The following is a 26,151-nucleotide window of genomic DNA, read 5'->3' as shown; positions in this document are numbered from 1 at the left end:
ATATTTTTCACTAATGAATAGAAAATGGTTCCATCTTACTTAAGTGTTTTTAAAAATTGTATCTATCAACTGAAGGGGTAATTTTTTACCCTAATCTACCATGCAACTCTGTAGTTTATTACATCCACTGTTCATTAGCGAATATAAACTACTTCATCTCATAAAAACTGATTGTTTCATTCAATTTATATATTTTTCACTAATTAATATAAAAGTGGTATAGCTTCATAAGGTTTAAAAAATTACTGCATTATTTAATTGGTAATTTTTGACCCAAAACCTCGATATCAATTTGGAGGTCATTTAAAATTTTTAAATGATGCTGTATATTGCAACTCTATCTTGAATTTGTGCAATGCTGATATAGTTTAAACCCTGTAGAACATTATTAGGGTAATTTTTGTAATATCTTTAAGAAAAAGTAATCAAATTTATGATTGAAAAGATGTGGATATTTATCGTGTTTTATACGTCACGAAACATCTTATCGATCAGCTGTTCGAACAACTTAATACGTGGGGGAGAAACAAGATTAGAGTACTCCCTCATTTGTAACATGCCTACTCTGTATATTTAGCAAAAAAGAAGTAAGATTAGGTCAAACCCATTTTTCTTTTTAAATTTCGAAACATGATTTTCCCTTTCAAAAATGGCCACTCTACCCATAAATACATGCAATAACATATATATAATGCTCGTTTAATATTTGAAATAATGGCAAGGAATCAACGCAAAAAACTCACATATTATTTATGTGAGAAGCAAATGATTTCACGAGATCTTTTTTTTTTAAACACCAAACTATTAGTGATAAAGATAAAAATACGAATTGGGAATATATGATTTTAATTAACTTGAAAAATATTATTTCTATTTAAAATAAGAAATAATAATAGTTTACATTATTGATTAATTACTAACAATATCCCAGTATTTTCCGAGATCTCATAATTTAAAAAAAAATCCCCTTGGAAATGTGAAACTCTAATTTCTGCATAGATTCAATACGGTCCTCGATAGAAACATTAATATTAAAACATATAACAAGTACCTTTTCCATTTTGTTGGGAAAAAGTGCCAGCTCTATCAACATTTATTTAAGCGATTGAAAGAATTAATTCAATTTAGTATAGTTGCTATAATAAAGGGCACTATTTTTTTTCCTCTATAATTTGATGACAAAATATAATTAATTAATTGAAACAAATCATATAAAAACATATCATGAGTACGGGCATATGTAAAAATAACTTTAAAGTGCAGTGCCTCGCACTAGTTTCCTGAATTAGGTATCCAACTGCATTCCGTCCTGAATGTGTTTTAGAGATGGTGAATTGTTCAGACAGCGCCCAATACCAGAATTCATTAATAAACTGGAGAGGCAAAATGGCCTTGAAAAGTTCGAAAAGCTGTGTCCGCTCAATCATATACTTAGAACATTTATAAGCTAGATGAAGTGGTTCTTCATCTCTTAAACCATACCCACAACATAGTGGGCTGGCTTCATGCTACATGAGGTGATAGTTTCGGCGTAGGATATAATGCCCTTTGATAAACAGAACCAAAGAGTTCAGTTTTGCTTTGAAAAAATACAAAAGAGACTTCCACCTCCCATGTTTAACTCTTAGGAGTATTGCACGGCATTGATGGCAATATTCCAGGTCAGACCAAATTGTCTGCCATTTGTCTTTGTAATGGGCAGAGTCCTTCACCCTCAAAGATACCTCTGGATACAAACAATTTGGATAGAAGGTTGATCCAGCACTACAACTTTGGCTTGTATTTCGGTAATCCTATTTCCAGTTACATTACTGTGACCTCTTACCCAGCACAGGGAGAATATCATAAGTTTTGAAGCTGAGTAAAAAAAAACATCTACAAAATATATATAAAATATTGCTCAAACAAAAATGTTTTCTCCTGAAACGACTGTTTATTAACGTTTATTATTTCTCTGGGGTGTTATCCACCCCAATCACATGAAATATGTATGTGAAATATTTTATGTATCATAGTATTGTACCATCTTCTATGTAATTAATTAATTCATCATACACTTACAACATCCAATTGCAGCGGATGTTACTTCCTTCCGTTGTGATTTATTAACTAATCCTGGAATTAATTACCCAGGATACAAAGAATATTTTTTATGCGTTCTTATTATTTATCGATCCCAACAATGAGTCTGAAAAACAGAGAAGGAAAGCGCACTGGAAGATATTTTATTTTGTATAGTATACGTTTTGTTTCATATAAATGTTATCCCCTTTGAAATAATATATCCTTTACAAACTAAAACAGCTAATATTATTTTCTTCAACTTATATTTAGATTGTGAAATTACATGTATTAAATAGAATGGAAAAATGTATTCAGTTTGTTCTCTGACGTTCATAGTATATAACAGCTATAAAGAGCACATAAAGTTTTATATGCCTAAACTATCTATTTTAATGTTTGGGAGTTACAAATCTCAGGGAAATACTCATGTTAGGATTTCAAGTAAAGTAACGTAGGGTTACAGGTCTTTGTACTACAATTTTTGTTAAGAGTTTGTTAATTTTTTGCTATTTCCTCAGTTTATTTGCAATTTGAAAACTTCTTTACCTCAGTTGTTTTTCCAAACCTTGCCGTGATTTAAAATGGCAAGATTAATCTTAGATTTATAAATGGGAAGTATTTCTTTTTTTAACACATATCATATCAGTCAAAAATCACAAAATCATCCAACTAATAATTATAAGAACCAAAAATACAAACAAATCAATGAAATATTATATGTTTAATTAATGAGGAGGAAATGAAAAAAGAAAAACCGGTAGATAAGTAATCAGATCAAGAAGTGAGGTTCCCAAGCAAGCTCTTTATAGACTCTCGCTCCCTCTTTTCCTTTTCTCCAATATATCACTCAGTATATTATATGATGTAGTAACGATTCCTTTATGTTGGCATCATTACGTGGGAATCTTGTTCCTTTATTTAATTATATAATAAGTAATATCACAGAAGAGCCATCCCGAATCCCTCTGGTCTAGAGAATTTCCTGATGTGTCGGTAAGCTTTATACATGGTAATAATACATGATTTTCCTGGATTCTCTGACTTGCCAGAGATGCTTCTAGGATCTCCATTGAGTGGAGTACATACTCTTCAAGGCTTGGTGGAATCGGTAATATTTAATTTTTAACCCCATATATTATCCCTTGGATTTTAAAGATAATATACTCAATTTTCAGGTTCTGTTTGTATTTCGAAGACGTTGCTACAAGCCAATCTGAAGGGCAGAGTTCTTGGCCGTACGTACTTTTCACGGATAATACAATCCACCATTCTCACAACGGGAGCCACTTTTTAGCAAAAATGAAGCAAATTGAATGAGGTCTCAATGTTTACTTTAAAAAAAGAGCACATTCTAGACTCAAGCATTTGTTTTGACTTATAAGCATTTGACGAAGTATTTATTTACTTGTTAATAAACTGAAAAGTGTTTTTCTATTTTGAAATTTGCCAAAGCTGTTATCATAATTTTTTACTTCTTGAGGAGGGTACATATATGCATAAAGTCCATGCTTGACTCAGAGTAGAATTCAGTATCTCACACGTAGTCATTCCTGCCTATGTCCCTTCTAAATATAGAGAGTGGGTCTTATCTTCTTCTTCTTATAGCTGGTTATAGCTAATATAATAACGTCATGACAGCTAAACTGATATTATAAAAAATGTTAAAACTATTCGGATTATATTTTCATTTTACGGTTGCATTTTTTAATATACCGAAATTATTTATAATCGTTGTACAAAATTAACAAGGTCAAATTTATCTTACTTGTTTTTACCTAGAGCCGTTGCGAAGGGATAGGTTCAGAGAGGATGATTATTTAGGTTTGAAAAAAAAAAAAATCAAGGCTTTTGAATAAAATAATGACAAAATACTCTTTATATGTAAATAAAAATATCACTTTTCTAAACAACAGCTACGGCCGTTCACTTAAAATTGAGAATTTCTTTGGATATGGGACCCCAAATGGTAATTAACAATTTATAAAAAAACGTCATGTGATAAAAAATGGACCAAATTTTTTTTTAAACAGGTTTTATTTTCACACTCTTGTTAACAAGGTCTTATAAAGTGATGAAAATTGTGTATATTTTGGGGCATGTTAAAAAAAGGAATAAAAATAAAAATGGTAATAGCAGCACATTAGAGTATATTTTAGAGGAGAGCAGCTTAGCGGTCATGACGTTTCATTAGATCAGCTACAATCATCTGTGACAAGGGAGGAGTAGGAGAAATAAATATATCAGGATATTGGCAAGAGTTACTCCGGTGTTGATCTTTAATTCTACTTAAGCCAAACAAGGATTTCCAATTATCACTTACAACAAATCCTTGAGGTTAATTTCCGTCTCATATGAGCACAAACAATTATTTAATCATGTTTTTAATATAATTGGATGTAGTAGAAAAATAAATTCACTACTCAGGAGTTAAAGAATAATGATAACAGCTGAGGAATAGAAAATTCGTTTGTCAGATTATCAATTCCAAAAAATGGACGGCCAAAAATTTACACGGTTTACGTCACTTCTTATATATATATACCTCATTCGCCATGCAGTCTAAATCTCAACACTTACTAATTCTCTAATTAAGAAGGTTATGCATAAACAATTGATGCAAAACAAAAAAATCAGCTGTCTTGTTTACGTCAAAGATTTCCATTCGCCATGAGTTATAATTCTTCAAGACCCGTTTCTACGCGGGCAGCCACGAGAAAACAGAATTGACTTAAATTTAGTATAACGTAGGATTCGTTTCAAAACTCTCTTAAATGAGTCTTTTGAGTCCTTTTAAACTCTTTTGTACCCCCTACAGCCCTTATGCTAACTCTCTTGGCTACACCTTTTGGGTGTATGTCGAGAGGAAGGTCTGCAGTGTCCTTTATCAAAACACCAAGGCCCTCAAAGACATACCCAGCCAGTCCTGAAACACAATGTCAGAGGACTACATCTGCAGTGGGTGCCAGGCCTTCCGCCCCTCCCTGGGAGTCATCATTACCGCTAAGGGCAACCACATTAATGATTAAGAGAGCTCAGACATATATCTATGTATGGTTTTTCTTTTTTTTTTTTGAAATTTTATTGTTAGTCTTAGTAATTATATCTTGTTGAATTTTAAAATTAAAAGGGTTCAGGTTTTAATTCATAGCTTGGTAGAGGAATGGTTATGGAAAAATCAAAATTGACTCATTTTGCCCTAGCTATTTATTTTTGCTATATATTGACTAATTTATTTTATAGACTTTTGAGGATAATTGTGTGTCTAGTAATGAAATGAGGATCAAGGGTATAATAAAACCATAAATAACGTTGTTATATACCAAGTTAATTTTATAAAAACATAATTGAGTTGAGATTTATTGAACATTTTACTTACTTTTTGCCAAATAGCTTTAATTTTAACAAAAAGGAACAGTTTAATCTTTTTTTAAATGTATGCTTTTCTATTCTTCTTTGCAATAGTGACAATAAATTAAAGTTGCAAAATATATATTTTTTAAATATACAAATAAGTTTTTTGTACCATTCATTAAGATTAATTTAATTACGATTTGCAAGAAGTGTTTATATATAATCTAATTTGTTTGATTCTTATCAAAAGTGAAGTGAAAATACTGAATATTACAGAAAACTGTGGTATAAGCCTAATAATACCTAAAAGCCAATAGTATAATCAAATATACTTGGTTATAAGTTAAAATTGTGCATTTTGGGAGATCAGCTCAAATTAATTTACTATGAGTTAGTCCATCATAGCAAATGAATCACTGAATAATTTCATCTTTAACATTGGCTGAACTTGATGTTATCAGCTTTCTATTGATTGGGAAAAAAGTCCCTTTTTTAACTAAGAATATTTTTGTTTATTTTTTTCAAATTGGATCATACGATAAGAAGTTGTAAAGTTGTGAGTATATACTACAAACGCATTTTGTACAGTATTGCACCTGGACAGTTCAGTCATAAATTATCGTGCCTCGAGTATAGAAGTCTCAAAGTAAGAAATTTACCATATTTTACATATTTACTACCTGAAAGGGAAAAACGCATCAAAAGCGATCAATAAAAATTTTCAATGTTTACGGGGACAATACTCTTTCGGTTCTTGTTGCACAACACTGGTTAAAGCGATTTTTCCCGCGCAATTCTGCCCTCTAATAAGGACAACTCGACCGTTTAAGGGAAGCGATTGAACAGAAGCGGCCAGCATTGGCGAAAAGGAGACAACAGTACATTATGAAGAGAACACCAGGCCCCAAACATCTTTGATAATGCGCCAGAAGCTCCAGAGGCTCAGATAGGAAGCTTTTATACATCCACGCCACATTCCGGACCGGACACTAAATGACTACTACCTGTTTTTGTCTATGGCCAACATGCTTAGTAGTACTAATTTGGCCTCATACATGCTTTTTAAATTAGTTGTCCAAGTTTTTGCGAATAGTGTCAAGGGATTTTACGAGAAGGGAAGTTGGATTCTTGTTGGCAACAAGTTACCGAGAACGGGGCATACTTGGCTTAAATTGGATGTTGGATGATTGTATAACTTCTTATAAAGCATTTTAATAATACTAAAACCAGGAAATTACTTTTCCCTCAACAATTATAATCTTTAGAGGAGGGAAAATACGTGGATCTGAAACCTCATGTCAGTTAAAATCCATCAAAATTAATATAAAAAACTCATACCCTGCCTGAATAAAACTTCTTTTGTTAAGAACAAGTCAAAAAATTATTCCCTTCAAAAACAATAATGTTGTTTCAACGTGGTTTCTATGTGCTTCCTGTAAGATAGGGTTTCGTCTATCTATGAATGATATTTTAAATATAATATTCATTTTTCTTAATAAAGCATCAAAAGTTAAAGCGAATTTTTATTCCCAATATAAATATTTTGAAATGGTGAAAAGTTTTATTTAAATACTCTATCTAATATTTTTTTTTTTTACTTTCACAATTAATCAGTATTAAGGACCAATCAGTTGGTCCTTCAGTCTTAGCTATCTAATAAATTTATTAACGCCTTACTCGGAATGCCAAAAAAATTAATAATAATAATTGATAATTAGAACTTTGCTCTGGTCACAAATCTCTTACTTTAAACTTCATGTACTTTGTGTCTTGATAAATGTTGTCGATAAAATTTCAACTGTTTTAGCTACAATAAAAGACCGATAAGGACCGGTCCTGGGTTAACAAAATTAATTTGAACTGGACTGCCAGGACGGTAGTCTTGTCATTTTTTTAAGACTAATCCAACACCACTATGTATTAAACAATTAAATGTGTATAGAAATCTAAAATTATTTGTTGGTAGTTTCATTTGGTAAATCTTCCCTTAATGGGAAGAGGATAAATCAATCCTATGATTAAGTAATATAATTAACTAACAAATATAATTTGTACAAATGTGTACATCATTTTATAGATAAAATTATTAATTTATATTTATTAGATTTAAACAAGTTGCTGATGTAAAAAAAAAACATACTGAAATAAGATTGTAAATCAGTTTGTAGAATTAATTTTTCTACAAAGCTTTATTAACGAAGTCGTTTGTATGCAAATCCATATTAAATTATGTTAGTGTATTATCTAAAAAAATATATTTATTTCAACATCAAAGAAATCTCAAACCCCATTTCTTCTTTTACATCCCCCATAACATCACAACTTAACCTTTCAAAAGGATACATAATTCAAAACCCTTACAGACTGAAGTTTTTGACTGTCTTCCTATTTTATATAAATATTTTGGAAGAAAGGAAATTTTTGAGTCACTATTATCTTTAAAATATAAAAGAAAATGTTTTATATTTAAACAATACGATCAAGTTTGTGTTTATTTTTGAAAAAACTTTGAAAGATCACACATTTACTTTACTATCTTATTTTCTTGAAAGGTTTTTTCCTTTATCCTTGTATTAACGTAGTTGTTGTTTATGTAGGTTATTTGAAGTTATTGTTGATGGATATAATAGTATAAGCTAAAAGAAAATATTAAGGTCAATTTTAAGGTTATAGGTTGGATACTTATATTTACGTCAAAAGCATATCCTAAATATTATGTAGTAACAAAGAAGCTACATAAAACTTACTTTATAAAGAGTGATTTATACATTTATATAGGCCTTTGTTAGAAAGCTTATAAGAGTTTATTTCTAAGCTTAAAAATAAATAGATTTTGATTTTGATATTATGTACTACGAGAGTATCCATTGCTCGGAGTTATAAGGCTCCGACAAACAGACAAAAAGATAGAAAAACTTTACTTAAAAAAATATAAATATGTAGTTGACAAAAATTTTCTATTTTTGGAATAACATATTTTGGACCTAATTGGTTTTATCTAGAGATATATTTTTAAAAAAACCTTAAAACTCAGGAACATGATTTAGTCTTATTTTTCGCCTCCAAAGATCTAAATAAAATAAAAAGGACGAAAAAGAGACATTTTCTTTTAAAGTTAAATAAATGTCTCATTTTTTATGATAATTTATCGTAAAGTGAAGACATGTAATTCTATAATAAAATATAAGCACCTTAAAATTGTGAATACTTTAAAAGTTATTACAGATTTTTTCCTGAAATAAATTATTATTTTCATTAAGTTATTTTATTTTTTTGCTCACTGTAGGCCACCAAAACATAAATTTTGGTTAATAAATATACATGCTTCTAGAGTAAAAATGAATCAAAAGTACACCCTCTCAACCCAAGGGCAAAATTTTGTTGGCTTGTGTAATGCATTGACGTATGAAATAGAAAAAAATATATATCTTTTAGCTTGACACAAGTGTATTAATTCCAGAGAGTACCTCTGTTATTCCGTGGTTCTCTCATATAAATACAAAATGTATTGATGTACAAATAGATCATTTATTCTCTTGTATAATATATACAAAAAAAATGTTGTTTTTCTTTCTTTTTGATTTTTCCAAAACTTCACAGCTTTTCAAATATTCGTTTATATCTCAACATATCCACGTAGTATGTTTATGACTTTCTTTTATTGATAGTCATAGTATAAATATATATTAATTTATAGATATGTGGGTTAAAATCAATATACGTTTTTGGCAATGCTCTACATAGTTTTTTTCTCACTCTCACACAAAAAAAACTTAAGAAGATGAACTTAATGCCTTCAAAAACATTAAAATTTATAGGCTTCCTTCACCTCCCATAAAAGAATCAAAAAATATCTTGGTTCAAATGACGATGCGTATTTATATGCTGGATGTTTAAGCTATCTATGCCACCACTTTGGCGCACTCTCTTGGCAAACACAGGGACTGAGGTAGCCATTTTTGTTAGATTGTTTGTTTAAGCCTACACTAGTTGAAAAAAATGGAACAAAATGACGGATTCGTTGTTTCGAATATTTAGAAAAGGCACTGAGCATTCCTTGGAATCCGTAGCCGGGAGCGACAACATAACAATTTGCTAAAACAGAAACTCAACAACCAGTACAACATGGGGTTGGTCTTTTGTCCCAAGAATGTGTCCATCTTCATGAAGACGAAGCCCTCAGTCATGGTGTTTTGACTGGTTAGCTCCGAAGGCCACATCGTGCATCATCATGCGATCCCCAAGGCCAAAAAGTAATTAGTTATGCTTACTTGAACGTGCTGGAGACCAAAGCGAATCCCTGAATCGACATAGATGCCAATAGAAGGCTTTACATAGGACTTGGCTTCCTGGTACACCTCGAAAAAAATTATCAAATGGATATAAGACCAGTTGGATGATTTTATCTCGACGGACTTTTGGCTTCCATACTCGCCGGATCTGAATATGATGAACTTTTTTTTTGTGGGATGCGATCGAACGACAAAGAAAATAAATCTTCTAAACACCAAAGACGAACTTATCAGTCGGATCAAGAAGAAAATCCAGAATATACCAAGGGACTACGTGGCAAATGTATCTTTTCGCTTTTAGCCTCGTATAGAGACTGTAATTTAGTCAAGAGGTGATTTTATTAAGTAAAATAAGTTCAAATCTATTGAGCTTTCAGATTCTGGTTTTATTTTTATATAATCAGATAACTATTTGGAGAGAAACTTGCAAATGAAAAAAGATTCTTTTTCGTGGCAAAAATTGTTTGTGGAGCCTGTATACATATGTATACCTTGCATTATAATATGATGGATACATGTCAATACAACACAAATACAATCATGCATGCAAACATACCTATATTAATGAAACCAAGTTTGTATGTTTGTCTGGGGAGGGAACGATCATAGTTATCCAGGGTGCATAATCATCCTTCATTTTTTATTATGCTTGACAATCAGGCTGTAAAAGTAGTACTGGGAAGTGCTTGATTTTACTCTTGAGACAAGATTCTAAAGTTTCTTGGAAATACAGTCAGTAAATAACTTCATTTTTTCTAATGCGTAGCAAACAAGCTGCAAAAGCTTATATAGATTACACTGAAATTGTTTACTTATTTTATTAGATAAAGGTCAAAAATATAATTGATGTAATGATGAATAACTCAACAATTATTCATTTGAGCATGATTCTTTTTGAAAGGTATTTTTTCGGGGATTTTTTTAGCACAGTTTATCTTATTCATGCTTCATTTCCGCGTGGTTTTTTTCCGCAAGATCAAAATTTCCCTATTTTTGTTAATTTTTATAGATAAATGAATACATTTATAAAACCCAAACTATAGTTATATTCATTTTACACTACATAACTTCCAAAATTTAGTAAAATATTAATTGTTGTACATATAATTCGTTTGATTGTCTTATTATGTCTGTTATATTCCTAACTTCAAAATAAAAATATACGAGCGAAGTTGGAGTCAGTGACGACGTTAACCCTAAAATATATCGCTGTTAATATTTCGATCTAACCGGAGTTATAAGTATCAAATATTCAAATATGACACCGAAATGATATTACACCTAAAATAGTCAGGCTCAAATTATCTTTGCCCATAAATGGTCTCCTCAAAATATGCACGGCAAAAAAAAGCACCCACATTAATGGACATGAAATAACTCACATCCCGATGTCTTATACTTCAACCTACAATTGGGTAAATGTAAATATTAGCATAGTGAATGTCAATATTAAAAAAACACATAATTGCATCATATGCAATTTTCGTCGTTGTGAATATTCAGAAAGGGCAAAAGCAGCTTTATTTTTAGCTTGGAAAGTGATATTCATCAACTTTCTTTTTAACTCATTTCTGCATTACTGTGAAAACATGATTTTTTTTTTCCAATCTTCATCTTGTTAATACCCATTTCTATAATTTGCTGGTCTCTAATAAAGATTTAAAGTAAACAAAAAACAAAAAAACTTGTACAGTAAAGTGATAAAAGGCAAAGGAATACTTCTCGGGTTCCATGATCACAATTAAACTAAAATGATTGTGTATGAAGTACACATGAATAAGTTATCAATATTCTATTTGTCGAAATATTCTAATATAATGAATCATTTAATTTGTTGTATCGGCAGAAAAATTCACAATTACTTTGAGTCTTAAAAAATATTATCAAAGTAGAATGGTTTGATACTTACTAACTTTACTTAATAGTTATTTAAAAACAAACAACCGTTTTATGAGTTTGTTGCGTGTGACAATTAAGACGACTTTCAACTTTTTATCTATTATATTTACTATGTTGATCAAAAAATAATAATGTTCGTTGTACTTAAAAAGCAAGAAAATAGGGGGAGAAAAAATAAGCTTGTCCGTTCGAAACGTCATTATTTGAAATGTAAATTATTCTTTACATTTGACACTGAGGGACAATCATAATACTATTATGTTAAGCGCACTGTGCACCTAAGTTTCAGCTGAGGAATGATAAAAGCTTCCATAGATTAAAAAATTTCATAGAGGTGTAGTGTTTATGTATTACTTAACGATATGTACTTACGGATCAAAATATAAATCAGATTAATTCTGGGCTAGGAGATCTAATTTTAAAATAAAATGCTTATTCATGTTAGGAATACGAACTCTTCCCTACAATTTTTACTATATGAATTTTATTTTTTCTTGATATCTACATATGTGATATGTATTAACATAAAAAAAGTAATTTAAGAATATTTAATAAGTTGAAGAAAATATTTTTTGTAAATTATTCAAGAGAAATATATTTTTTGAGCAATTAGGTATTTTACGAAAAATCTATAAAAAAACTATGATCAAGGGCTATAAGTAGGTTTGTATAACTAATATTGATTGTAAAATTTGATTGATACCAAGTTATCTTGTCATATAAGGGCACCTACACAATTTACGTATTTTAGATAAATAACTTTATAAAATTAACGTTAACAATCTGCCTTAAGTAACCATTGTCAATAGTGTGTCGTTTCAATACCCCAATGGGATCAGCTTGATACATATTTTTTACTTATCTGATTGTATCCCTTCTTTTAATTATGTACTCCTTTATTATAGGATAGGTGACGTCTCAAATTATCCATACATTGAATAAAACGAACCTAGGTATTTAAATACCCGGTGATTTTTTTCATTTAATAGTTCTCTTTAAATAAATTTTCATTGACATGTTTTAAAAAGAAAATTATGTTTTACAAAAAGATACAAAATTTTATTTGCAACATGTTTTATTTAATGTGTGGGATAGTTAGTTGATTAAGTAATTAGTTATAGGCGATTCTGCAAAATTCATTAAAATCTTGATTTTTCCTGAATAAATTTGCTCCCAATTACTCGATTTGGACAAATCTCATTATTTTCAAATTACGAAAATGAATTGAAAAAATGTTTTTTGTATTAATATTATTAATTCAAGCAATTAACCTATTTTCATAGATGACACCTATAAAAACTCAGGATCTAAATTGCAATTAATTAAATTTCATAAATAAAAAATTCCATTTTTTTTTCGGCTGCAAATGCGCGTTTTTCTCTACTCTTACGTGTGATATGGACTGACCATTCTTCCAAAAAAAATTAGAATATGAACTGCACCACCCCACTAATCCTTTTGCTGCCTGTTGGCTACGCATTATGGAAAATAAAGTTATATTGCCGCGCATCCTGTATTACCATCACAAGAAAATGTATAAGTGCTCAATGACCACCCAGGACTAATCGAATCTGTGGAAAATTTAAAAATAATGTGGTATTTTATGCGTCGAATGTTATCTTTTTCTAAGCTTATTCCATACAATGTTTACTATACATCAGTGGCGTAAATACCATGGACCAGGTGGCTCTAAGGCCAAATTATTGATTCGGAAGTAATATTTATTGTTCTATTAATGGTTAGTCATCCGTGTAACTCAAATCAACCCCTTCTTCCACACACACAAAAAGGTAGTAATAACTCTAACAAAACTGTGATGAGGTCACTGAACAATGTACATAGATCAATTTATAGTCTTTATACTATATCTTTCAATTGAAATAAAACTCTTCGCAGTGATATTTATTTATTTTTTAATTCCATTTAGTTAGACATGTTACATGTAAGGTTCAAAGATTCAATTGAGCATTATTAATATATATACATTTGATCTGTTCTTAATCGATTGGAAACAATATTTATTTATTTTAAATTGATGACACTCAATTAGTTTTCCTTGCATTTATACCTGTGGTTATTTTAATGGTGTGTTTATTTTCTAAATATTAATATTTATTTAATAGAAGTGTTGGATAGGAGGCCAAAGTTACAATACTTTTATTTCAAAATCGAGTCGGTTTGTGTTAGAACAATATACCAATTTTTGAGTTAAGTCAAATTGAGTTTTATAATTCTTCTATATTTTTAAATAATCTATAATTACAAATAATGTTTAGTTCCCAAAATAGTACTAAGAGAACTGTGATTTAATATTTTGATTGTTCTTTCTACACAAAAAGAACGTAAAAATTTACGGACCAATCTTATTAGCAAATCAGAATTAAAGATTATAAGGGAAACAATTCTGCAGATATCCATGGCCATATTTGTGATACGTATAGTGATATTTAAGACATAAGTATATTATTACCATTGACCCTCCCCCTCCCCAACACCTTTTAAAAAATTTTTATTGTTATAATAATAAATTAAAAAATGATTGGCAAGACGTAGTTATGTAATAATTTCGAGAGAAAAAACAATTGTTCTGATATACAAAAAAGTTATTGATCCAAATAGTTTCTTCCCAGAAATTAAAGAAATGTTTCTTGAAAAAAAAATATATAAATTTTTAAATTTGGCATTTATAAAAATAAAATTTGTCACATTGTCGATCCCCTCTCAACCTCGACGCCACTTTTGACGTCACCATAATTTTTATTTTTTTATTGTAAGACAGGGAGAATAAACATATGGTACACGTGAATTAGGACCATTGTTGATATCAGCTGCTTGTCATATGATTTTGAATATTTCTACAAAAGAAGTACCTTTTATTTTTAAAATAGCACTAGTGTAATGAAAAAATTATAATTATATTTAAATTCATATACAATTGTTTGATTATGCATTTTTAAATCAATTTTTACCAAAGACAGCCGAGAATTCTTCTTTTAGATGGAGATGTTAATACACACATAGCTGATTAAAAAATAAGAAGAAACAGCAACTGTTTTTCCTTTTTAAATCCCTCTACATAGTTTTTTCTTTAAAACATCCCCCCTTTAACTACAATATAATGTGTCCCCCACTTGAATATATCTTCCCGTGCCGGTGACTCGAACCTAACACTGTTAGTAAGTAAATCAATGAATGTTTCAAATTGTTGACATTCAATGAAAATACGTTGACTAATTATCAATTAGTTATTTTTTTTTTACATAAATACTCTTCACTAATGGCCTATTAGAAATACGAGTAACAAAAATAAATAATGTATCAATTTTGTATACCTAGTGTCTTTTGAATCATTAAGTATATGTAAAGACTTGATGCAAGGTTTTATAAGCTGGAAAATTAGGTTTTTTTTTCTTTATAGTCAATTAGATACGAATATAATACACATGTGTACAATATGTACTAAATCTCTAGTGCATCTAAAGAAATGTTAGCAAAAAAAAACGTCAGATTAATGTCATTTTTCTTCCTTTGGTTTGCAATGTCAAATAGTAGCAACAAACAATGAATTTATATTATTATAACCAAAGTTTATTATTCAACTTGATAAATAATAACTCTAGGCTACTATTTACTTTAATATATATCAATCTTGGTAGGGGAGCCCAAGAAAGTTTTTTCACCTATTTTTAAAGCTGGATTACTCCTCACTGGTTTGACTTAAGGGGTTTAGCTTAAGTCCTCATGTTTCAGTTTTCTTGAAAATTGATTTTATTTACGAGAGAAAGAAATTTGCTAACTCTGACCCGGTTATAAATATTAATCTAATTAATGGGAATCTTATTAATGGAGAAAGGAAAATGACTGTATTCGTCGTGTTAAAATTTGCTACTCCTTCTAGTTTTTACAATTTGCTTCTACATGTAACAACTAGTGGAAGTAGATTATACAAGTTATTTTACAAGAAAACGGCGTTGTAATAATTTTCTACTTTAGAAGCAATTTTCAAAAAGAATATTGTTTTAGGTCAAACAAACACATCAAAACAGAAAATATTTTTGTGTTTTCCTCAAAAAACGTTATTTTATAGACACATCCTTATACCAGCCATATTTTAACACAATGTACCTACATTCATTTACTATAGTTTTAATGTATTAGAAGGTTGTACCAGTCAAACATTTTTCAGCAAATTGGATTTGAATGAAACTTGTCCAATGTTGCAACTGTTCCCATAACTATGATCTGTCGCAAAATATAAGAATTATCTACATTGATTTGGAATTTTTATTTTATTTAAGGCTAAATAATATTTTTTCATTTTCTCGAATGATTAAATTTTAATGAATTATAATACCAGTTGGTTTATTGAAATTTCAACACTTACATACTAATTCAATGATTTATGAATGTTGAGTAATTGAAATTCGATATTTTATTGCATTAACAAATAGTTAGAAAACAAAAAAAAACTTGAGCTCTACATCTGAAGTACAACTCCAGAAAATGACCCTTGAACGTGATTGACCAATTTCCGTTCATGCACAACAAGAAGTTTGGCGTCTCCAGGACACTGTCTACGCTGTCAGAAAATCCGAAACGTTAGAAAGGAAGAAGGGCTCTGTCAAGCCTAACTGGATCTGGATTAGTTAAAGAAAACAGTCCAAAGGAATCCCTTCAAGTCCATGAGGGCCCATGGAAGAAATCTCGGGGTTTCACAAAAGACTGTCCTTAGAGCTATCAAAAAAGTTGGCGAAAAGAGCCTTTCGAGGGTAAAAAGACTTCATTAAACACCGTCAATGAGTAAAAATATTTTACTTAGTTGCAAGTTTAGTTTCTTTTGTGTTATTGTAAACTCTTTTTTGCCACTTTTCATGTTAACCCCCTTGACCACACTTTTGTCTGCATGTCGAGAGGAGGGTCTGCAGTTCCGTAATTTAAACACTGAGATCCTCAATATTTGAAATTCTATTGTTAACTAATTATTATATGTTGAAGTTTAAAATTCAAAGTGATCAGATTTTAATAGGCCACTCGGTGTATTAAGATATATTCTGTAGATCACGGATCATTATTAAAAGTCTGATAACTTCAAAATCAAAAAACTCTTTTGGCCTTGCTTTAGCTAAAAAAATGATTTATTTAAAGGGTAATTATATCTCTATTAATAAAGAAAAGTGTGTCTGTTGATTTTCAACCAAGACTGTGTGTATCTAAAATCTCTTTATACAACTGTCCCCTTTGTACTGAACGTTACAGTATATCAAATGTCTCCTCAATGAGTGGTTGTGATAAAGTTACACTGATGGAATGATAAACTGAATGCATTTTGACACACATAATTATCCTTAACGAAACTATTTTACCCTTCCAAAAAGTTTTTATCTAATATATCGAAGAAAAGTAGACAATTTATTTCTACAATATAGTAGAGAATTGTAAAAAACTGGTTTTTTAAATGATTTGTACAAATCCAAAGAAGCATTTTTCTAATATTTTGGCTCTTTAGTTAGAAACTATTGACTGTAACTGCTCTGAATGGTTTTTATGGATAAGAATATTATTCTATACGAATATAACTCATATATTTGTAGGAAGAGGTTTTTCAAGAAATATTCATATAGGTACCAACTAGAAATGAGTTAAGTATTCAGTATTAAATGTAGGATAAATCCTAACTAAAAAAATTCTAGCAAACTTGAGATTCGGCATTCCCAGGATTTTTTGGGATTGTAAATTACGGGAGTTTCCCAGGAAATCTCACATTTAATTATTTCATATTATTTCAAATATGAAATCTATTCCCAGGAGATTCATAAGTCTTTAAGAAATACTATATAATAGATTGCTTAAAAGGTAATTTCGTATTTTTCTCTTTATATAAATGCTATGTAAGAAGTGTTACAATCTTTCGATTTATTGCAAATTTGCCCCGTTCTGTTCGATAGCTTTTTACAAACAAGAATACAACTTTATAATGTCCTCCTCGTAGAATCCCTTTTCCCTATTGGCAAAAAACTCAAACAGTTCGAATACGAAATTACTTTTTTCCAAGCTTATAATTTATGAAGAGATTTTCGACCCAATTATAACTAAAAAAATATTTTATTTATTCTTTGATTTATTTTTAACCAAAAATATTTGTATTCAGATTTTGAACTACGTAGTTCATTCATCATTGGATATCAATTATCTATCTATAAAGTAGAAGCTAAAATACGCGAGTCTGATTATTTTGAATTGTTTTGTACATGTATTTACATACCTTATCTTATATGGCAGTAGTTTTATCTTTCCAAAACCTCGAATTATTTCTAAACAGTTGACAGATCATCGAATCACCAGCCACAGATTATTGTGTTATTAAATACACGTGTTGAAAATGTGTCATTATTTTTGTTTCAACTAATCGACTCCACTAAAGTTTTTATTAATTAATTCTTGAAAGTTATTGTGAATCCTAAAAAAATCAAAAATTAAATAGTAAGTATTTTGTGTATAGAACAAAATTATCAGATCTATTCAAGTTCCAGTAATTATTCGAGTTATATTCTTTTAATATAGTATTCTTATAGTCTTATAGTCCTAGTTATAGTTGATTCATTCCTTATTTAGTACTGAAGACTGTAGTACGTCCATCTCGGTCCCGTCCAATTCAGTCCAGCATATTGATGACGTCACTCAACTTTTTTCTTTTCATCCATTCTACTCTCAAGGACTGGTCCTAAGACTTGATTGTACTAGACTGTACTGAATAAATAAGGATTAACATAAAACTTTTTTCAAAAACTACATAATTTCGAAAAATATGTCTCAAATAATAATCCTAAATTAATTGGGAAATACACAAAAAAAATCCTTTTCTATAACAAAATAACTGCATTATGAGTAATTTTTCTTTTATATATATTTCAGGTATGTTGTATTACCTCGTGCTGATTTCAAGAAAGTTCATTGCACTCCTTTTTTCTCCAGAAAAAATGAGGAAGCTTTATATTGACGAATACTTTCAGTAGGGAATGATAATATCTCCATTACATTTACTTTTCCACTATCATTTCAATGCCAATTTTTTATTTACTTTAAAGAAATATATATTTTGTAATAAACGTAATATTTCTTTTACATTTTCTTTGTCAATTCAGGTTTGAAATTATTTTTTATTAATCTCAAATAAATTTAGTGAAGGAAAATGGAGTACTCTTTGCCCTCCAATGAGGAACGATGCATTTTGGAGACAAGATTGATTAGGTATTTTTGTATCATTATATAGGTAGAACCCTAAAATTTAATACTTGCTTAATTTGTCAAAAATACCTATCAGTCAACTGGTATCAGTGCAAAACAAAAAACTGGTGGAAAGCCTCCATGTTTAACTGCTTTAGTGCAAAATCTTCTTGTAGTTGTGTCCTGTATAGGGTATTGCCCACGGGGGTTATTGTCTGGGGAAGTTTTTCTGAGACGTTTAATTAATTTTTGATAATGACAAATTCTCAGTTATTACCAAAAATTATTTAAATATTACAGGGCGGAGAGAAAACACTATAGACAATTCTCCATGGAACTGGCCATTTTATATATGAATTTTTCATTGAATTTTTTTCTTTGTTGTTAAATATGTTAAAAATATGGAACTAAGAATTAGTTATAGATAATTAAATAATTGACAGCGATTAAAAGTTAAATTGTAATTGTAAATTTAATATATATATATATATTATAACTTACTAAATTTTGTGAATTTTTTGAGCAACACCAAAGATTGATTAGTACCAAAATAGATTTTCGATTACAAGTACATTTAGTATTTTGTATTTTTGTTTGTTAAATATTCCGATTATTCATTTGAAAGCACTGCAAACTACACTTATAGCTTGCAAAAATTCCGTGTCATAAATAAAGTAAAATACTATTCATATGATAAATTATATTTGAAAGGCCGTATCGAGGCCACATACAGTCTCCTACATTAAATGAATGTTCTATACTGCATTAAACATTATTGGATATATATTCTAATCCAACAAGTTTGAACATAAAATCCATAGTTGATCAAAAAATGTCCAATTAAATATTTGGCTTTATGCACTTTCTCATTTTCTTGATTTGGATGAAAGATTTATTTTTATGTTGACGCCCCACAAGCTATTATTTTTGTTTACCTAATATTTCGAAACAAAGTCATCAATATACGTAATTATTACTATTTACATAAATATGTCAGATTTTGTTATTTGATTTTTTTAGATTGATGTAACCAAAACAGATCCCAAATTTGAAAAAACGTAAAAAAATTAATACTAAATTTCAATATTTTCTATATTCTACTATATAAGAAAAAATATTATTCTTTATATCTGTCAAAACCAAAATATTTTTGGGATATTCAGGTATGTTTAAAGAATAAAGCATTAAATATTGGTACACTAAAAAAAATAAACTTGCAGTAATAATATTTTCAATGACCTTCAAACCAAAAATACTTGTCACTGCTTTGAAAACTTATTTTGTTATTCTATTGTGTATATCTTTATTACAGCATAACATCTATATGTCAGGATTCGTATATAAAGCAAAAACTTTTCAATCCTATAGAAAGCGATGTATACATATATAATTATAAATTAAAGCAAGACACACGCTTATGAGTGACATGAGTTGAAAAGTATCTGTATTGTAATTTGTATTGTCCTAACACATGTTCCATACAGCATGTTCTAAGAAGAAGTTTTTATGAAATGTCATAGACAAAAAATTTAATTTATTTTGTGACAAGAACATAGACAGTCCTAATATAAATATGTATTTATGTTCAAAAACATATATATATATATATGAATGTACTAGGGGCTCCCATTTCCAGTGGAAGAAAAGGTTTAACTTTTGTGATCTTGGTGGCAAATTAAAAAAATGTTACATTGAAATAATGCTTTTTATATTTTAAGAATAAATAATATATTTAAAACTAGTCTGAAAATAAACTAAGGTACAAAAAGGCGATCCGGCTAAAATAATTATGAAACGAAAAAAATGGATTTAAAGGGGAGGGTGTACTGCTGGGACCCGAAGTAGGTTCAAAATTTTCCGCTGCCTGAGCACCTAGGAACCGTTTTCATATACCAAAATACAGGTCGGACTAAGGGTAAAGGTGCAGGTGAGTTCCTGGGCCCTAAGGCAGGTAAAATTCTTCCACCACCTCTTTTCCAAGCATCAGGGACTCCTTTTAATATCTTAAGATATACCCCAGCCCATGGCTTGTGCAGGTATGCCTCTCCGGGTCAGGGGTATTTTGTGATATTACAAGGGTATTTGATACCCAGAATATGGTGACAGAAGGAAATTAATCTACCTTTGAGCCCAGCAATTAACTTGCGCAACCCGTTTGCTGAGCTGTATTTCGATATATTGAAAGGGTTCCTTGATGTTCATGTAAGTGGCAGCTGATAAATTGAGCCTGCCGAAAAAAAAACGGATCCCAAGAGCCTAAATTGTACAAGTTATATTTTCAGATTAAGTTATTATTGTTGTTATATTTAATCAATCAAAATCCAATTTTGGTTTCCTCAATATACAGTTTAATATACTATGTTTGTAAAATAGTTTTTGTTAATGTTTAGTGTAAGTTGCAAATTTGTTTTTGAATGCTTAGGGACCATTCATATAGCACGGGGATTTTTTCAAAAACAATGCTATTTCCGCTAGATAACGTTATGAGGATAAAATTTTGTACTAAAAAAGCTTTATCCCCATCTTTACAGTTTTTATCTCAAATGGGGGTACTTGAGATTTCGAAAGAATATTTAAAAGTGATACTTAACTCAGGGGTGGGCTGGAGGAACTATAGACCTCCCCCTAAATAAAGGATTTTTTGTTATTACTAGAAAATGTGATATTTAAAATTTTATTTTATTTTCTGTTAATAGCTATGAATTTGGAAATTTTTCTCTAAAAAGTTTAATATTTGAAATTGTTCTCCAAAATTAATTTTTAATTGATTTTTTTTCCAAAAAAACGTAGTTCATTGAAATCCAACCTTTAAACAACAGTTATTGAATTCATTAATTCTTTTGGATTGTTTTCCTTATTTTTTTTTTTTTTTTTTATTTCGAATAGATATATTGCCTTAAAAGTTAATTAAAGACAAAATATGTTAATCTAAATAAGTTTTTACAGATCACACATATATCGCGTATAAGTTTTTTTTTTGTTTTTTTTAAACAAAAAAATCTTAAAAAGAAAACGAAAAAAGGAAGGCGAGAAAAAAAAACCAAGAACAACCTCACCTATTATACATAATAATAAAAATAAAAAATATCATCTGACAAATTAGTAAAAAATATCTAATTAAAAATACAATCACAACATGCATGATAAAAAGCGAAATTCATTAAGAGCAGCGTAGGCTATATTTTTGTGAAGTTTAATGTTTTCATAATTGGACCTTGCAATGATGTTTTGCAATGATTAGGATCCAATTCTGACCGGATGAGCCATGTCGTTGAAGCCACAAATTTTTTCCTTCCCCTAGGTAGTGAATGAGTCGTTCAGCCATTATAAACCATATTCCTTCTGAATATTCACAGTCACGAAATATATGGGCGAGCGTTTTATTTTTGGTGCAGTCATTGCAAGGGGTGTCTCTCTCTTTCTATAATACACTCCAAAGGCGATCCGGTATCTCAGGTACGACTGTTTAGGAGTGAGATATGGATCGAATAATGCCCTCACATATTGTTTCTGGATCATTCTATTCTTTATTTTGTATTTTAAAGTGTTGCAGAGATCGTTTGGAGGCTCTCTTTTTCTCACTCCCTCCTTAATTGCTCTATTATTAATATTTAGTGCTACTCTTATATGAAGTGTTTTTTTGGTTGGCTTTTAAGACCCTTAGGACGGAATTGCGTAGCATACTCACGATCGGATGGTTGATTATATCCTTGGTAATTACATAATTTATGGTGTAAAGACCCAGCTCCTCTCTGATCTTATTAGGAAGACCTATTTTTACCTCTGGGTTTCCAACTAGAGGGTCATTCGCCCCACTGACCGCCAATACACATTGAGGATTCTTTTCAATTGTTAGTTCGTAACTTGAGTTCAGTTTTTGGTAAACAAAATACAAAGTATTTGATCATGAAAAGTTTTTTAGTCCATTCGTAACCTCGAACGGAAAAATTCTTAACAGAAACTTATAGTAGCTTCGTGAAATTTTGGCATACTAAGTTATCAATATATATATATATATATGTAAAATCAACTGTTTCAAATTAGAAAGAGTTGATTATCCCTAAAAGCCAGTTATAAATTGCATAAGACCAATTATTACCAATTTTGAAGTATAAAGTAAAAACCCTTGATGGATGAACAAGAAGAAAATATTTCTTTTGACATGTTGTTCTAACTTATTTAAAAAAGTTAATATAATTAAAATGAATCACCCAATTATTTCAAATTAGAATATGTAAACGTAACATTTGTGATCTTGACAAGAAGAAAAATATTGAGTTTTCTAAAAATAGTTCATTTTATGATTTGAATGTTGATAATAAAAAAAAATATTATGTTTTAATAGGTCTTGTATTCCTCATACTTTTTACTATCAAATTGATGCTAAAAAGGTTGTCTCCCTCCCAATCTTAAATATAGTCACAAGTTGGCGTTAGATCACCCTTTAATAAAAACGAGTTTTAGAGTAGCAATCTAAATTTAACCTATTTATAGAGATGAATGTTGATAATTTTTATCATTTCTTTCATTTTAGTGTTGTCTTCTGAATGATTCTATTTTAAAAAACGACAGTTACTACATTTTATAGTTAAAATTACTATATTTTTTTAATACATTATCTACAATTAACAGGATAAAATCTATTTTTTCAATTATCTGTATGAAACTATTTTACATTCTCCTAGAGGGAGCTGTACTCGGTCAGTTTTATAATGATCAAAAAGCAAAACAAATATTTATAGAATCTGACTAGTAAAAATTTAAGTACATTGCTCATCCCAGTCAAAATTTTATAGAAAAAGAAAAAAAAAATCCTTCAGTGATTTTTCTCAAGGAAATAAACACTATATTCAATTTATCAATTTTTCTATTTCTTATACCCTTATTAGGGGAACAAAAAGAACCTTGATTCCTTTAATATGAATTAGTTCTTTTAATGTGTAATAATTTTTCTTTATTAAATTAAGAATAGTTGGGGTGAATTTGTCGACTACCAAACTGATTTAGGACGTGTATAATATTTATGTATTTCGTGGAAAGGTTGAGAGATACAATAAAGTAAATATGTAGAACCCAACTTTGAATACGTATAGTTTTTTTGTTTTTTTTGGTAACAAATATTCCATAAATTTGGAGATATCATATAATTTAGATAACTCATTTATTTAGATAGGCTTTTATACTTAAATGTTTCCCCTCAAGAATAAGGCCCCCTCCACACTCTAAAGTTTTCTAAGAAAAAAAAATATTCATCTGTATATTATTATTTGCTTATACCAGTTGGAACTTGTATAATCAAATTGTATAAACTAAGTGAAGGAGTTAATTTTTAGATGCCGAATGCACTCATTTTTGTTCTATAATCCTATAAGATACATTAACCTTCTTGACTATCTCAGATTAGTAAGATTTCTTCCTCGTGTGGACGATAAACTTTTTGAATCCAAATAAAGTAAATTCAGTATCAGTCTCAAAATGATAACAACTTAGGAAGAACAAAATATATATTTCCGGTGGCCAACTACATACAAAAACTAGCACGCAATTTAACACTTTATATTTAATGGAATCTACATATAAATTATTCATTTTTATCAGCAAGGTCTGGAACTTTTTATTAATTCATTTATATTTATAATTTGATGTTAAATCTTTAATGTTACTCATATCCTATATTTTTAATATAAAGTACCTATATAACCTCGACTCTCCTTTCACAACATAAAAAAAAGCTATTTTACAATAATAATGCCCTTACTTCAAATCGATTGCTTTTAGGAGAAGAGGGGGAAACATTATTATTAGGTAAATTGTATCTAAATTGGACTTATTTATGTGAAAGTAGATATACCTACCTACATGGCTGCCTACACGTTTAGTTTATGATAGGTATATTATTAACATTATTATGTTTAAACCTTTTGTATATTTCTGTCGATATATATATATTAGGCTGGTTTGTTTTTAACTTTTTTCAAATGTCGATTACAGCTTGTATGGAAAGTTGTCATGTATTCAGATAATAACCTATGCAAAATTGCATTCTATTATGATGTATTTTTTCTTAGTATAACGGTATTGAGGTTTTTCATTTCCTTGAGCAATCTTTGAGCAGGACCACCGGATGCAATTTTTTAATTACAGGATCTCAATAAATATTGGGATTCGAGTAGTAAAAAAATTAATACAGTCAAATTTAAATAATTCTTTTTATATTTTAAGATGAAATAAAACTAAAGATTGCAATCTTTATTGACCCCAGAATGTACCCAAAATGGAGGACCTGGATAAATGTGAGGATTTTGGAAAGCCCCCGGAGTGGCTGTCTAGGAAAAATTTACTACTGAACCTGTAATCAAAACATTTAAAGAACAGCTTGATCTCTACATGAAAAAGATGGTCAAGTGTGTCATTGTCTCAAGGTCCATTGTGTTAAGGGCATCAAATATAATGATGGTATCTATATACGAAACAAAAAAATATCACTCCTGACAGCAGATTTATGGTGAAAAAGTCCCTGGATCGTGAAAATTACATCTCAATCAGCTCAAACACGATGTAACTCGCAAAATTATTATTTTGTCGTCGAAAGATAAGACTGTAGATTCAGTCTTAAACCGGCGTCATTGTTTATAGTGGCAAGTGATTGGTTTCCGAACGAGTACTGGCTGAGTGTAAAGGACTACCTGGAGGTTTTGCTAGAAGAGGTAATCTGCGACCCCAGGTAGATCTTGAAGTAGTTTAGTTTTGTCTTCCAAAAGGATGAAGACACACGCCAAATATTTCCAAAAATGGTCGGAATACAATTGTGAATTCTAGGACAATAACTCTTGTTAGAGACCAAGGCCTGCAGAATGTGACACCCAAAACCAGCTTTTAAGGACTCTGTTAATGAACAGTCTAAATTGAATCATCTACAGTATATATAACCATCACCTGAAAGGCGTTATTGCTGCCCATGGTGGTCATATTGAAGATTAATTATCCTTTGTTCCATTATTATGAATTATATTAATACAATTGTTTGGGATATCCAATGTATTCAAAATTATACATCAATGTTTAATTCGTTCATTTTAGTGTCAAAACTTTTACACGACCTGGTATATTGGTATCCAAAACAGTACATAAATATTTCTATCATAACAACACTCCTATGATGTTATCTGTATGTTTCACATCGTGGTTGAGCTATGTTTAATCAATAAAGTCGAAAATAAAGCATCATTATACATTATACCATTTTATATGTAGTTTTTTAACCAATAAAAAATATATATATATAATGTTATTTTCTATAGTCACTCTATGGAACAAAAGG

At 29.7% G+C, this 26,151-nt stretch overlaps 1 protein-coding gene and 1 long non-coding RNA gene across 5 annotated transcripts in view; both read left to right on the top strand.

The window, feature by feature from the left end:
* The window catches only part of LOC121120774 (neuronal acetylcholine receptor subunit alpha-10), a 301,885-nt gene that overhangs the window by 208,039 nt on the left and 67,695 nt on the right, over positions 1-26,151 (top strand). The window lies entirely within an intron of this gene.
* Positions 1,146-3,506, top strand: LOC121120875 (uncharacterized). The gene is made up of 2 exons (XR_005865243.2): positions 1,146-3,172; positions 3,240-3,506. It is a non-coding gene; the product is annotated as an uncharacterized lncRNA (long non-coding RNA).

The sequence above is a fragment of the Lepeophtheirus salmonis genome, chromosome 6, assembly GCF_016086655.4.
Source record: "Lepeophtheirus salmonis chromosome 6, UVic_Lsal_1.4, whole genome shotgun sequence".
NCBI lineage: Eukaryota > Metazoa > Arthropoda > Copepoda > Siphonostomatoida > Caligidae > Lepeophtheirus > Lepeophtheirus salmonis.
Note: the sequence above shows the minus strand (reverse complement) of the source record. Positions and strands in the feature narration are given on the sequence as shown.